The sequence below is a fragment of the Pan troglodytes genome, chromosome 12 (genome assembly GCF_028858775.2).
Source record: "Pan troglodytes isolate AG18354 chromosome 12, NHGRI_mPanTro3-v2.0_pri, whole genome shotgun sequence".
NCBI classification, from domain to species: Eukaryota; Metazoa; Chordata; class Mammalia; order Primates; family Hominidae; genus Pan; species Pan troglodytes.
Genome location: NC_072410.2, coordinates 69,808,567 through 69,824,466, shown reverse-complemented (window position 1 = coordinate 69,824,466; position 15,900 = coordinate 69,808,567).

The window sequence follows — 15,900 nt, the reverse complement described above, 5'->3', positions numbered from 1 at the left end:
ATAGGGGCTCTGCAGCTCCCTCTATGAACCTATCTCTTGGTATCATCTTCACAGGTGGAACAATCCAGAATGGCAGGGAGTTCCTGTAATCCAGAAGCAGAAAGGAGCAGGAGATAGAGGAGTCGCTTTCTGAACTAAGTCCATCTTCTTGCATACTTTTGCCATAGCACTTCCCTTTTATAATTTAGTCACATCACCATATATAACTACAAAGAAAAGCTGGGTGCACTGCATTCCTGAAATATATACACCAGGATTCTGTTACTAAGAAGAAAGGGAAGAATGGATGTTAGAACTCTGCTTTTCAGTCTTGACCTCAAGAAACTCAAAAGTCCATTTGGGAAAGAAATAGATTAATAGATATGTTAGTTTTCTACTGCTGCTGTAACAAATTATCACAAACTTTGTGTCTTAAGACAAATTTATTATCTAATAGTTCTGCAAGTTGGAATTCTGAAATGGGTCTCATGGAGCTAAAATAAAGATGTCCACAGACCTGTGTTTTTCCTGAAGGCTCTAAGGGAGAATCTGTTTCATTTCTTTTTAGGCTTCTGGAAGCTGCCTGCATTCCTTGCCTCATGGCCCCTTCCTCAATCTTTGAAGCCAGCAAAGTTGCATCTCCCTGACAATTTTGTTGTCACATCTCCTTCTGACTCTGAATTCAGATGGAAAAGGTTTTTCTCTTTTAGGAACCCATATGATTAGACTGAGTTCACCTGGATTATGCAGCTATTCTCCCCATCTCAAAGCACTTCTGCAAGGTGCATCTGCAAAGTCCCTTTTGTCATATAAGGTTAACGTATATACACATTCTAGGAATTAGAACATGGATATCTTTTGGGGGGGCACTTTTCATCACAATACACAGTTAAACTCTCATATGATAGGTATAACAATAAAGTAAGCACAGGTTGATATACAAAAACAAAAAAGGAGCCCTGTTTCATCAATGAGCATGATTTGTTTGGGGAGAAATATTCCATGTGCAGAATGAAGGCTTCACACAAGGATTCAGAGGAAATTTATACATAAAGGAAAGAGAAGGGAAAATTAAGTAGGTTCTTAAATGTCAGGCCTAGGCAACGCATTAACTTGTATGCAGTGGGAAAGTATAGGTAATTCTTGATTGAAGGAGTGACTTGACAAGACTGGTGATTTAGAAAAAAAAATCTGCTAAAGTGAGTAAAAAAGAGAGCAGTAACAGATTAAGAGGTTGCTTCAAGGATTTATGGTTAAATGAGGAGCTTTTTCATTTAGGCTAGAGATGGAAAAGAATGGAGGCTTTTTAAAGAAAGGTGATAATAGATAAGAAACGTGAAGGCAAGTCAAAATTGATTCTGAGGTTTTACACATGAGTGAGAAAGAGAATGGCAGAGAGAAATAGTTTACAAAGTGAGGAAAGCAACTTGGTATATCAAATAAATTTTTTCTTAGTAAAATTAATCTTTGTCTACTAAGCTTTATATTAAAGGACAGTTAGATACCTTTGTATGAAAAAGGCAAACCCTCCATTATTTGAGTCTAATTGAGAATAATTATGATATTTTGCATCTTTGTTATTTGGGCTTGTTTGGCTTAGAATATTGGGCTGTCTGCTTCATTGTTCCCTAAAAATGAGCCTTACCATCAACAAACAAGATATACCAAGGCCCTGTCAGCAGACATAGCCCAGGAACATACTGAAACCCTCATTAGGTACTCATAGAAAAAAATGCAAGTAAAGCCAAAAATAATTGCAAATCTGGCCTGTGAAATAAGATAATACATGGGTGGAATAATCGTCCAGGCTACCATTAAAATAGTTTGTCTTATTATCTACAGTGTATTCTTTAAAAAGTCAACTTCCAGGAGCATTTGCATCAGGGACCAATCACAAATTCTTTATTTGATAAGCTCTTGAGAAAAATTACTTGTTTTATACTACAATTTGTGAAATCTAGGTATTATTTGTTATGCTTCCAGAAAGAATTTTTGTACAATGAAATTTTAGTCATTTTGAAGTTCGTATCTTCAGGATCTTCCTAAAAACATATTGGGGCTGTTAGGCTTTAAAGTTCATGTGGGCTTCCAGACACAACACATTTAAGGGAACATGCCTAAGAGTATCACTAAAAGTTGATACACAAAGATTGCTTTTAGACTCTCTACCAACCACAGCATAAGCCAGGACAGCGATTCTCTTAACAACCTCTCTTCTTCCCCAACATCATGGCAGATTAGCTTATGGCTTTGTTATTGGAAGGGCCCAGGGTGGTGCATAGGAAAACTGTTGAAAGAGCCAGAAAGGAGATGTTTGTGGTATAGAGGAAGGGAGTGAAATGCCTAGAGGAGGAAAAATGGAACAACCAAACCACCCAGGCATGTTGGTGAGTACGTCTGAGACATTCATCAAGGACTTCTAAAATAATTGAGCAGCAGCTGGCATGTAACTAAAGTCAATTTATACAGATATAGGCATATGACCTATCACCTTTACTGTGAAGTCATTTATACTCTTAGGCTAATGCACTATGAGAAAATTAAATATTTGTCCACAGATGACAACACACACACATAATAAATGCCAAATATTGTTTTGAAGTATGTGTTTAAGGAAAGCTACGTATGATCTTTTGAATGTGCAAGCCAAGCTCTCCTTTGGCTTCTTTCATACTTTAAAGTGAGGGCTCTAGGGACAGACATTGCTGCTTCAACTACAGCTTCTCTATTAGAAGCATAAATTTGGGCAGATTATTCAACTTCTCTAAGCCTCATTCTTTTTATTTTTAAAATAGAAATAATAAAAATATGATACACAAAAGGTTTTTGTGAGAATTTAAAGAGATAATACATGTAAAACATTTAATAGAGGCTTGAAAGATAGTAGTCAATAAATTGTAAAATTTTATGACATAAAAACTTAAAACAAGGTTTACCAAAAAAGATTATTCCACCTACCCCACTCCCATTAAAGAGAGAGAGACACACACACACAGAAGTGGAGAGACAGAGACAAACATAAAAATATTAAGAATACATTTCCATTTTCACATGGCTGCATTATTTAACTCAAATTAAATATACCCTCACATTCTAACATTCACCACGAAGCTGAAAGCCGGGAGACTGCAGCCAATGTCTCTGGTAGCCCTATGGCAGGTGGCATACAGGGGGTAAATATTGGTTTTACCTTCTAAAACCAGAGACTCGAATTACATACCAATAGTTCACATATTTTAAATGAGTAGATTAATTAATTATAAAGCTTAGAAGTCAAGCTATCCATTAGTTTAAATTGCTATCATATGAACTCTATTAGAGCTGAGAGATTCTAACAAGACTTCTTTTTTTTTTTTTAAGTTACAATGAAGAGACTAATGACCACCTGAGGACAGATTATCCATTCCGGCTCTTAAATATTAGACAATTTCCCACTGGTCAAGAAGATGAGAGTGAGCATTTTATTTTTATGATTAGTGTCACTTTATTAGTTCAATGTTCTCTCAGTGTTGGGAACCACATAATCCCATTACAATAAATTACTTTCACTTTTAATGAAGCACTAAAAATTGGTACCTAATGATCAATGAACTATTCCAAAAAGTAAAGCCAAAGTCCTTTATCTTTGGTCATATAAGGAAATACTTTCACTGGAGGGATCCAAATGCAGTGCTATAAAGAGTTTGGAGATGCTAATGAGCTAAAACATGAGGGATTCACTATATGGAGGCATGGATTGAGAGCTGGTAAGAGTCTCAAAAAATTGCACAGTCCAGTTCCTGCCTTCAAGGAGGAAACCATCAAAGACTTACTCAACTTGGGGAAAACTCCAGTGTGATCTTGTAGGGCTTCTCCTTCTGTCTATTCTCAGGGAGTGAATTGTGATGAATCTTGGGGATAAGAAGAGGCATAACAGATGAAAATAGTGTAAGACTCTCAATTCTTCCCATGGGAAGAACCCTGGAGACAGACCATCAACCCATCAAGGTGTTTTGTCTTTTCTTTCTTTCTTTATTTGGAGATGGAGTCTTGCTCTGTCACCCAGGCTGGAGTGCAGTGGCGCAGCCTCAGCCTCTCGAGTAGCTAGGACTATAGCCGTGTGCTACCATGTCCAGCTAATTTTTGTATTTTAGTAGAGACAGGTTTTCACCATATTGGCCAGGCTGGTCTTGAACTCCTGACCTCAAGTGATCTGCCTGCCTCGGCCTCACAAAGTGCTGGGATTATAGGCATGAACCACGTGGCTTGGCCCTCAAGGTGCTCTTTCTGATTCAGAAAACGTGTAATTATACAAGGAGCTTTTTTTTTTTTTTTTGCCCCTCTGACATCCAATCACACCTTTTTTCAGGTTGGCACTCTAATACCCCTTTCTGGTTGATTGACCATACATTCCTGTTACCCAGAGATCATTCAGGTTTAATCCTGTTGTTCCTGCAATAAATAGTGTCCCTTTCACACTCAAAAGTGTACTTGTTTGAATAATAAATTATACAGTCACCCTATATTTACCGTACTTCACTATTTGTAGTCTCGTTGAAAGGGAAACTTATATCCCAGTGTCTTCTCACCCCTTGATGCCTCCTACTTATGGCTACATTAAAACAGAGGTGGGCAAGAAATACAAGCATAGGTGATCAGACACACACTCCCAGAATTCTGGATCTTGGTTGAGTGACACAAAGTTGGAAGATTCAACTGATCAGATTTATCACAGTCAGAATGAAGAAGTATAAGATCGTAGCAGTGCTGAGCTGTGGCCTTGACTGTAATTCTGACAGCTTACCCTCTCAAGTTCACTGTGCTACTGCCTGTTATTCATATCTGGTCACAGGTGTCAGTTCTGGAAGAACCTACTTCTTCTCCAATAACACCTCCATCCCACCCCATCCCTCACTTTTTTTTCCCTTAAACAGTTTATATTGCTTACAGAGTAGAATTTGCAGTTGCAGTCAGCTAGAGGAAGTCAAGAAAGTATTAGTCCCCACAAAGGTAGCTAAGCAAGCAAAGAATATATACAATGCTTGTCCTCGTACAGCTAACACACATTGGAAGGAATAGAAAACAATCCATATAATAAGTAATTTATATATTACATTAAAGTAGATAAGAGATTGAAAAATACAGAAGATCAGAAGAGAGAAAAAAAGAAGGAAAGAAGAATGGGAGGGACAGAGAGGGAGAAAGAGAGAGGGAGGGAGAGAGGCAGAGATGGAGGAAGGGAGGGAAGGAAGGAGAGTGAAAATCAGAGTAAAAAGATTGATGGGTAGAGTGAAGATAGAATAGAATTATATTTGGGTGATCTGTGTTTTCCTTGTTGGATAACATTGCATCCTTATATAAATGTAAATTGGCAGTTCCCTCAAAATTATGAAATGTAAACAATTATTCAATTACGATCATATATACTTTAATTTGTCTCTGGGATTTTCCTAGTTGTGTTATTAAATTTAGAACTTTTTTAATACTCCTAGGTAATATGATATTTTAAGGTTTCTTAACATCAGCTACCTCAATTATTTTGAAATAAAATTAATTTAATCAGTAAGTAAATATTCATGAAGGCATGAGATGTCTAAACTAGAGCAACACCTCATATTTTTATTTCTATTAAACATTATTTCTATTATATACTTATGGTACCTCGGGGGGTAGGATGGTGAAAAGAGTTATACAGGGGACCTCTCTGAAGAAAATTACTAGTACTTAATTTAATATTTTGAATAGTTTGTTTTTATACATTTAATGAAGTATAATTGACATACAATAAATGAGAGACATATGAAAGATTACAGTTTATTGAGTTTTTGACATATGTATATAACTGTGAAACCATTACCAAAATCAAGATAATTAACTGATTCAAAACCTCAAAAGTTTCCAAGTATTCCTTTGTCACTTATTCATCCGTTTATTCCACTCCTTCCCATCTGGAGGAAATCACTGAATTGCTTTCTGTGTCTACAGATTTGTTTACACATTTTAGAATTTTAATTAAATGGAATCATACAATATGTACTCTCATTTTGTAAACAGCTTTGTTGAGGTGAAATTGACATACAATAATCCAGTGGTGTTTAAAGCAGTATATACTGTATTTTGCCTACCTTCTTTCACTCAATATAATTATTTTAAAATTCACCTATGTTGATAAATGGATCAAAAATTTGTTCTTTTTTTGATAACTATTACTTAGTTGTATGGATATGCCAAAATTTGTTTATCTGTTATCTTGTTTATTGACATTTCAGTTGTTTTCATTTCATGGCTATTGAAGATGTTATGAATGTTTCTGTACATGTTTTTATATAGATATATGATTTTATAAATATCTACCAGTGGATTAGCTGTTTTATTACAAGTGTATGATTTTCTTTTGAAGAAACTGACAAAATGTATTACAAAATAACTGCATTCATTTACATTTTCACCAATGGCGTGTAAGCGATCCAGTTCCAACATACCCTTGCCAATACTCGGTAAGTTCACTCTTTTTAAGTTTTAACCATTCTAGTAGGTTTGTAATGGTATCTTATTGTGATTCTGCTTTTTATTTCCCTAATGGTTAAAATTGTTGAACAGTTTTTCATGCCCTTGTCTTTTATACATTTCCTTTAGTGAATTGTCCAATTTTTTTTGTTTTGACTTATTCTATTATTTTTTAAATGTTGTATATACTCTAAGTGAAGTCATTTCCTTGATATGTTTTGCAAATATTTTCTCCAAATCTGTGGCTTTTATTATTTTATCAGCAAATGTTCTTTGAAGAGCAAAAGCTTTTAATTTTGATAATGTCCAATTTATGATTTTTCACCTTTAATATTCATAATCTTTGTGTTCTATTTAAGAAATCCTGGCCTCATATAATATCAAAATTTTTTCTTCTACATTTTTTTATAAAAGTTTTATAGTTAAGGCACTAACATTTTGGTTTGAGTCATTTTGAATTATTATTTTTATATAATATAAGGTAAAAGTTTAGATTAATTTTTTATATATGGCTATCTAATAATTTCAGCAACACTTGTTGAAGAGATTGTGCCTTCTTCATTGACTTGTCTAGGCAGTGTTACTGAAAATAAATTGACCATAAATGTAAGGATCTTTTCCCAGACCATTAATCTATACTTTATCTTTAAACTTATACCACACTGCCTTGATTTTTGTGGCTTTATAGTCAGTTTTGAAATTAGGTAATATAAATTCTGCGACTTTTTAAAAAAACTGTTTTTTTTATTCTAATTCTTTGGCATTTCCATGTTACTAAAGATAACTTGCCAATTACTAAAAAAAATCAGTGGAAGTTCTGCCTGAGATTGTCTTTAATCTATATATCACTTTATGAAAAATTCACTTTTTAACAACATTAAGTCTCTCAATCCATGAATATAGTATATCTCTGTGTTTATTTGGGTCTCAATTAATTTCTTTCCACAATATTTAGTAAATTTCAGTGCAGAGATCTTAAAGATCACTTATTACACTTTTCCTATGTATTTTATAATTTTAATATTATTGTTGATGGTATTTTTAAAATTTCAATTTCCAGTTGTTTACTGTTTGAGTAAAGAAAATACATTTATTTTGTTTGTGATTGGCAGCCTCTAAAATGGCTCCAAGTGATCTTGACTTTCAAGTTTTTATGACCTATTGTATCACCTGGTTATAGTCAAACATTTTAATAAACAGAATGTGGAAAAATTAGTGAGATGTCACTTCCACGATTATATTTCAAAAGGACTTTGATTTCCCTTTTATTCATCCTCTCTCAGAAAACCAGTTGCCACATTATGAGCTACACTTTGGAGAAATTCCCTTGATAAGAAAAACAAAGGAAACCTCCAAATAACATCCAGCAAGAGACAAAAGCCTTCATTACAACATCTCAAAAGGATTTGAATTATTTCAACAACGACGTGTAAATGTTTGAAAACAAATACCCCCTTCAGATGAGACCACAATCTAGGTCAATAGAATGATTGCATCCTTGTGAAGAGACTGTGAGGAAGCCCTACCCAGATTCCTAATTCACTGTATGGTTAGATAAAAAATGCTTATTGTTTAAACCGTTATATTTTGAAATAATTTATTAAACAGTAATAGGTAAGTAATAAAAATGCTGATATACTGGTCTTTTAACCTACAACTTTTCCAAATGTGCTTATTGGTTCTAGATATTTTGTAGATTCCTTATTATTTTCTACGTACATGATGATGTCATTTACAAATATAGACCATTTTATTTCTTCCTTTCCAAAATGTATGAGGTTTACTCTTCTCACCTTATTAGACTGAATACCACCTACAGTAAAATATTACCTATAGGTTTTGTGAAGATTAAGTGTTTCAGAGTGACAGAGTTCCCATCCACTTCTAATTTGCTAATACCTTTTTATAATTATGAATGATTATAATTTTGTTATATCAAATTGATTTTACAGATTTTTATTTATTTGTGCAAATATATGAGGTACACATGCAACTTTGTTACATGCACAGATTGCACAGTGTTCAAGTCAGGGCATTTAGGGTACCCAGTACCCAAATTAAATGCTTTTTATGCATCTATTAAAATAATCATTAGCATTGATTAATTTCTGAATGTCAATCTAACTTTGCATTCACATGACAAACCCCATTTGGTTGTATGTGCAGTGGCATTTACATATTGTTGAATTAAATTTGCTAAAATGTTGTTAAATATTTTTGCATGTATGTTCATGGAAAACACTGGTATAGAATTTTTTTCTTGTATAGACTTTTAGGTTTTTGTTTTGTTTTGTTTTCAAGTAAAGATGTCATGGCCTCCAGAAATGAGTTGCTTGGTGTTTCCTTCATCATCAATTTTTCAAAAAGTATTTGTCTAGAATTGGTATTATTTTTTCCTTAGATGTTTGGTAGAATTTATCAGTGAAGTCATACATACCTGGGGTTTTTCTTGTGAGAAGTTTTGTTTTATTAAACAGCTTTATTAAAGTATATATTTCACACAATGAACACCATTCTCCCATTTAATATGTATAATTTGATTTTTTAGTATATTTACAGATATATGAAACTGCCACCACACTCAATTTTATAACCTTTTATCACTTCAGGAAGAAACCTCACGTCTTTTAGTTATTATTGTCCTTTTTCTGTGTCCCTCCTAGCCCCAAGCAACCACTAATCATCTTTCTATCTCTATAGATTTCCTTATTTTGAACTTCCCTAATGGAATTATACAGAACATGGTCTTTATCACTCTTCATTCTTCAATTATCATGTGTTCAAGGTTTATTCATGTTGTAGTGTTTATCAGTACTTCATTATTTTTTTGTGGCTGAATAATATTCTACTTTAATAATTTACCAACTTTTGTTTATCCATTTATCTGTTATTGAACATTTGAGTAGTTTCCACCACTTGACTTTTATGAATAATGCTGCTATGAATATTTGAGTACAAGTTTTTATGTAGACAAATGTTTTCAATGATCTTCAGTGCATACTTAGGAGCGAAATTGTTGGGTCACATGGCAACTCTATGTTCAATAATTCAAGCAACAGATAAGGAGCTTTCCAAATTGTGTGTAAAATTTTGCATTCCCACTAGCAATGTATTATGCTTTTTCAAAGTCTTGTCAAGAATTTCTCCACATTCTTGACAAGACTTTTCACTTTCTTGATGGTCGCCTTTGAAGCACAAAAGATTTTATTTTTGATAAAGTCTAATTCATCTGTTTTCCTTTTATCACTTACGTGTTTGGTGTCATATTTTAAAATCTTTTGATGAATCCAAGGCAAAAATATTTCACCCCTATGATTTCTCTTGAGAGTTTTATAATTTTATTCCTATACTTAGGTCTTTGATTCTTTTTTAAATTTATTTTTTATTTTTTTACTGTAAGTTCTGGGATACATGTGCAGAACCTGCAAGTTTGTTACATAAGTATACATGTGCCATGGTGGTTTGCTGCACCTATCAACCCATCACCTAGGTTTTAAGCCCCACATGTATTAGCTATTTGTCTTGATGCAGTCCCTCCCCTCACCTCACAATGTGACAGGCCCCGGTGTGTGTTGTTCCCCTTCCTGTGTCCATGTGTTCTCATTGTTTAACTCTCTCTTATAAGAGAGAACATATGGTGTTTGGTTTTCTGTTCCTGTGTTAGTTTGCTGAGGTTAATGGCTTCCAGCTTCACCCATGTCCCTGCAAACAACATAATCTCATTCCTTTTTGTGGCTGCATAGTATTCCACGGTGTATATATACCACATTTTCTTTATCCAGTCTATCATTGATGGGCATTTCGGTAGGTTCCATGTCTTTGCTATTGTAAATAGTGCTGCAATAAACATACATGCACATGTATCTTTATAAGTGAATGTTTTATATTCCTTTTGGTATATACCCAGTAATGCCATTGCTGGGTCAAATGGTATTTCTGCTTCTAGGACTTTGAGGCATCGCCACACTGTCTTCCGGAATGGTTGAACTAATTTACATTCCCATCAACAATGTAAAAGCATTCCTATATCTCCACAGCCTCTCCAGCATCTCTTGTTTCTTGATGTTTTAATCTCCACTCTGATTGGTGTGAGATGGTATCTCATTGTGGTTTTGATTTGCATTTCTCTGATGATCAGTGATGTTGAGCTTTTTTTCATGTGTTTATTGGCCACATAAACGTCTTCTTTTGAGAAGTGGATGTTCATGTACTTTCCCCACTTTTTGATGGGGTTGTTTTTTCTTGCAAAGTTGTTTTAGTTCCTTGTAAGTTGTGGCTATTAGACCTTTGTCAGATGGGTAGATTGCAAAAATGTTCTCCCATTCTGTAGGTTGCCTGTTCACTCTGACAATAGTTTCTTTTGCTGTGCAGAAGCCCTTTAGTTTAATTAGATCCCATTTATCAAATTTGGCTTTTGTTGCAACTGTTTTTTGGATTTTTTTGTCATGAAGTCTTTGAACATGCCTATGTCTTGAGTGGTATTGCCTAGGTTTTCTTCTAGGGTTTTATGGTTTTGGGTTTTATATTTAAGTTTTTAATCCACCTTGAGTTAATTTTGTATGAGGTGTAAGGAAGGGGTCCAGTTTCAGTTTTCTGCCTATGGCTAGCCAGTTTTCACAGCACCATTTATTAAATAGGGGATATTTCCCTAGTCCTTGTTTTTGTCAGGTTTGTTGAAGATCTGATCCTTGTAGATGTGTGGTCTTATTTCTGAGGTCTCTGTTTTGTTCCATTGGTCTATATGTCTGTTTTGGTACCAGTACCATGCTGTTTTGGTTATTGTAGGCTTGTAGAATAGAAGTCAGGTAGTCTGATGCCTCCAGCTTTGCTCTTTTTGCTTAGGATTTTCTTGGCTATGTGGGCTCTTTTTTGGTTCCATATGAATTTTAACTTAGTTTTTTTTCTAATTCTGTGAAGAATGTCAATGGTAGTTTGATGGAACAGCATTGAATCTATAAATTAATTTCTGCAGTATGACCATTTTAATAACACTGATTCTTCCTATCCATGAAATTTTTTTTCATTTATTTGTGTATTCTTATTTCCTTGAGCAGTGGTTTGTATTTCTCCTTGAAGAGGTCCTTCACATCCCATGTTAGCTGTATTCCTAGGTATTTTATTATCTTTGTAGCAATTGTGAATGGGAGTTCATTCACGATTTGGCTCTCTACTTGTCTATTGTTTGTGTATAGGAATGCTTGTGATTTTTGCACATGGGTTTGTATCCTGAGACTTTGCTGAAGTTGCTTATCAGCTTAAGGAGTTTGGGGGCCGAGATGATGGGATTTTCTAAATAAAGAATCATGTCATCTGCAATCAGAGACACTTTGACTTCCTCTCTTCCTATTTGCATACACTATATTTCTTTCTCATGCCTGATTGTCCTAGCCAGAACATTTAATACTATGTTGAACAGGTGTGGTGAGAGAATGCATCCTTGTCTTGTGCTGGTTTTCAAAGGGAATGCTTCCAGCTTTTGCCCATTCAGTACAATATTGGCTGTAGGTTTCTCATAAATACCTTTTAGGATATGTTTCATCAGTACCCAGTTTATTGAGAGTTTTTAGCATGAAGGGATGTTGAATTTTAGTGAAGGCCTTTTCTGCATCTATTGAGATCATCATGTGGTTTTTGTCACTGGTTCTGTTTATGTGATGGATTACGTTTATTGATTTGCATATGTTGAACCAGCCTTGCATCCCAGGGATGAAACCAACTCGATCATGTTGGATAAGCTTTTCAATGTGCTGCTGGATTTGATTTACCAGTATTTTATTGAGGATTTGTGCATCGATGTTCATTAGGGATACTGGTCTGAAGTTTCCTTTTTTTGTTGCGTCTCTGCCAGGTTTTGGTATCAGGATGATGCTGGGCTCATAAAATGAGTTAGGAAGGAGTCTCTCCTTTTCTATTGTTTAGAATAATTTCACAAGGAATGGTACTAGCTCCTCTTTGTACCTCTAGTAGAATTCGGCTGTAAGTCCATCAGGTCCTGGGTTTTTTTTCTTGGGAGGCTATTAATTCCTGCCTCAATTTCAGAACTTGTTATTATTCTATTCAGGGATTCAACTTCTTCCTGGTTTAGTCTTGGGAGGGTGTATGTGTCAAGGAATTTATCCATTTCTTCTAGATTTTCTAGTGTATTTGTGTAGAGGTGTTTACAGTATTCTCTGATGGTAGTTTGTATTTCGAAGAGGTCTGTGGTGATATCCCCTTTATCATTTTTTAATTATGTCTATTTGATTCTTCTTTCTTTTTTCTTTATTAGTTGAGTAGTGGTCTACCGATTTTATTAATTTTTTCACAAAACAGCTCCTGGATTCATTGATGTTTGAAGGGTTTTTGATGACTCTATCTTAGTTATTTTTTGTCTTCTGCTACCTTTTGAATTTGTTTGCTCTTGCTTCTCTAGTTCTTTCAATTGTGATGTTAGCATATCAATTTGAGATCTTTCTAGCTTTCTGATGTTGGCATTTAGTGCTATAAATTTCCCTCTTAACACTGCATTAGCTGCATCCTAGGGATTCTGGTATGTTATCTCTTTGTTCTTATTGGTTTCAAAGAACTTCTTGATTTAAACCTTAACTTCATTATTTACCCAAGAGTAATTCAGGAGCAGATTGTTCAGTTTCCACATAGTTGTGTTGTTTTGAATAAGTTTTTTTAATCCTGAGTTCTAATTTGATTGCACTGTGGTCTGAGAGACTGTCTGCTATGATTTCAGTTCTTTTGCATTTGCTGAGGAATGCTTTACTTCCAATTATGTGGTTGATTTTAGAGTAAGTGTTTTGTGGCAGTGAGAAAAATGTATATTCTGTTGTTTTATGGTGGAGAGTTTTGTAGATATCTATTATGTCCACTTGATCCAGAGCTGAATTCAAGTACTGAATATGCTTGTTAATTTTCTCTCTCATTCATCTGTCTAATACTGACAGTGGGGTGTTAAAGTCTCACACTCTTATTGCATGGGAGACTAAGTCTCTTTGTAGATCTCCAAGAACTTGTTTTGTGAATCTGGGTGCTCTTGTATTAGGTGCATATATATTTAGGGTAGTTTGCTCTTCTTGTTGCACTGATCCCTTTACCTGCCATTATGTAATACCCTTCTTTGTCTTTTTTGATCTTTGTTAGTTTAAAGTCTGTTTTATCAGAGACTAGGATTGCAACCCCTGCTTTCTTCTGCTTTCCATTTGCTTGGCAAATTTTCCTCCATCCCTTTATTTTGAACCTATGTGTCTTTGCACGGAAGATAGGTCACCTAAATACAGCACACTGATGTGTCTTGACTCTTTATTCACTTTGCCAGTCTGTGTCTTTTAAATGGGGAATTTAGCCCATTTACATTTAAGGTTAATATTGTTATGTGTGAATTTGATCCTGTCATAATGATGCTAGCTGGTTACTTTGCACACTAGTTGATGCCGTTTCTTCATAGTGTCATTGGTGTTCACATTTTCGTGTGTTTTGCAGTGGCTGGTCCCGGTTTTGTCTTTCCATATTCAGTGCTTCCTTCAGGAGCTTTTTCAAGGCAGGCTTGGTGGTGATGAATTCCCTCAGCATTTGCTTTTCTGGAAAGGATTTTATTTCTCCTTAGGTTAGGAAGCTTATTTTGGCCGGATATGAAATTCCGGGTTAAAAATTCTTTTCTTTAAGAATGTTGAATATTGGCTCCCACTCTCTTCTGGCTTGTAGGGTTTCTGCTGAGAGATGTGCTGTTAGTCTGATGGGCTTCCCTTTGTAGGTTATCTGGCCATTCTCTGTGGCTGTCCTTAACAATTTTTCCTTCATTTCAGCCTTGGAGAAACTGCTGAGTATGTGTCTTCGGGTTGATCTTCTCGTGGATTATCTTAGTGGGGTTCTCTCTAGTTTCTGAGTTTGAATGTTGGCCTGTCTTGCTAGGTTGGGGAAGTTCTCCCAGGTAATATCCTGAAGTGTGTTTTCTAACTTGGTTCCGCTCTCCTCATCTCTTTCAGGTACTCCAATCAGTCATAGGTTCATTGTTTTATTTTTTTGTTTGTTTTTTGGGTTTTTTTTTTTTTTACATAGTCCCATATTTCTTGGAGGTTATGCTTGCTCCTTTTCATTCTTTTTTCTCTGATCTTGTCTGCCTGCCTTATTTCAGCAAGATAGTCTTCTATCTCTGATAGTCTTTCTTCCACTTGATTGATTCAGCTATTGATACTTGTGTAGGTTTCTTGAAGTTCTCGTGCTGTATTTTTCATCTCCATCAGGCCATTTATGTTCTTCTCTAAACTGGTTATTCTAGTTAGCAGGTCCTGTAACCTTATATCAAGGTTCTTAGCTTCTTTGCATTGGGTTAAAACATGCTCCTTTACCTCAGCAAACTTTGTTATCACCCACCTTCTGAAGCCTACTTGTGTCAATTTGTCCATCTAATCCTCCATCCAGTTCTGCGTCCTTGCTGGAGATGTGTTGCGATCATCTGGAGGAGAAGGGACACTCTGGCCTTTTGGGTTGTCAGCGTTTCTTCATTGATTGTTTCTTATCTTCATGAGTTTGTCTAATTTTGATCTTTGAGGCTGCTAACCTCTTGGATGAGGTTTTAGTGGGGATGTTTTGTTGAAACTGTTGTTGTTGATTTCTGTTTGTTTGTTTTTCTTTCAACAGTCAGGTCCCTCTTCTGTAGGGCTGCTGCACTTTGCTGGGGGTTGACTTCAGGCCCTATTCATCTGGTTGGCTCCTGCACCTGGAGATGTCACTCAAGGAGGCTGGAGATCTGCAAAGATAGGTGCCTGCTTCTTTGTCTGGGACACCGACCTGATGTCAGCAGGAACACTCCTGTATAGGATGACTGACAACGCCTGTTGGCGGGGGGGGTCTCACCTAGTTGGGTGACACGGGAAGCAGGATCCATTTAGTGAGACACTTTGGCTGTCCCTTTTTGCAGGGGATGTGCTGTGCTGGGTGGAAACCCACTTGTCTGGGCTGCCCGGGTTCCTCAGAGCTAACAGGAGTACAGACTATATCTGCTGCTCTTCAGAGACTACAGCCACTCCTCCCGCTAGGACCACAGGCCCAGGGAGATCAGAGTTCTGTCTCTGAGTCCTCGGCTAGAGTTGGAGTTCCTGCAGGGAGGTTCTGCAGCCACAGTGTTGGCTGCTGCTCCTACCACAAGGAACTGAGACAGCTTAGACCACCAGCACTGGCAGCCAGCAGTGGTGATGGCGCCCACTCCCCTCCGGGAACTCTGCAGGCCCAGGCCAAATCTAGTCAAGTGGATGTTGAGAATTTATGCGGCTCCATGGTTAGGGCCCAAGACCCGGGGTGGTGTGGGCTCCTGTGTGGGATCTTCGGATCCGTAGGTTGCACAGTTCCGTGGAAAAAGCGCAGTTTCCCAGGCTGAGTGGCATGCTCACTCACCACCTCCCTTGGTTGGGGGTGGGGGCACCTCTGCCTTATGTGGATCTCAGGTGT